Source organism: Mus caroli, chromosome 13 (genome assembly GCF_900094665.2).
Source record: "Mus caroli chromosome 13, CAROLI_EIJ_v1.1, whole genome shotgun sequence".
NCBI classification, from domain to species: domain Eukaryota; kingdom Metazoa; phylum Chordata; class Mammalia; order Rodentia; family Muridae; genus Mus; species Mus caroli.
Genome location: NC_034582.1, coordinates 3144471 through 3145552, shown reverse-complemented (window position 1 = coordinate 3145552; position 1082 = coordinate 3144471).

Here is a 1082-nt window from a genome sequence, read left to right as displayed (position 1 = left end):
CACTTTGTAGACCAGGCTGGCCTCGAACTCAGAAATCCGCCTGCCTCTGCCTCCCGAGTGCTGGGATTAAAGGCGTGCGCCACCACGCCCGGGCCGGCACTCTCCGTTTTCTAAGTAACTTTTGTAATTACCAAAATACTCAATAGATATTCCTGAAAGAGCAAACCTGTTCTTTCCACTTTACCACCGTGGTTACTGCTGCTTCCTTGTCTCACTGGGGGCTGGAAGAAAAGGCTGTCTCTCTTAATCCACCCAAGTACTAAGAATAATGGCCTGGAGACATTAAAATCAATAATGATGGAAGCCTTTGAAAAAATTAATGCCATACATGACTTTCCTGTCACTCCCACCTCTGGATGCTGTTTCCCTGCATCTCGGCTCTGTAACATACTCGTGAGAAACACCCAGACACATAGAGAGCTAAAAAAGAAAACTAAGTGGAAAATACAGGATCTGAAAGGGGATGGGAGGAGAAGGCGTGGGCTGAAGGAGTCATTTTCTACAAAGACATAAGGAGGGGGGAAGGCACGATGCCAGAGAGGGGACCTGTATGGCTTCAGCTACAGAGGAAAGTTGGAAGTCCTCCAGATAGTTGGAAGAGAAGGAACCAGGCTGGTCTGGGTAGAGGCAAAGTCTGGTTCCTAGGAAGTCTGGTCCAACTGGTGGTGGGGGCAACACTGAGCGGCAAGGGGGCTCTCCTTAGCAACGAGGGCCTTTTAGAATGCTTGTGCTGTTTACCCATGTTTGGTGTGTCTGAGCCGGGGCACACAGGGTAGCTCAAGTGAGAGGAAGGAAGGATGGTGGTAGAGAGGAGGCGGCTTTGGTATTCTACTAATCCTGCCCTTCTTGTCCTCATTCATCTTACATTGATTCTTTTAACTCAAAGGGATTCCCAAGAAAGAGGATAGAAGTCCGGTGTGGTGGAACACGCCTTTAGTCCTAGCACTTGTTAGGCAGAGGCAGGTGGATTTCTGAATTTGAGACCAGCCTGATCTACAAACTGAGTTCCAGGACAGCCAGCGCTATAGAGAAACCCTGTCCTGAAAAACCAAAAAAAAAAAAAAAAAAAAAAAAAAAAAAAA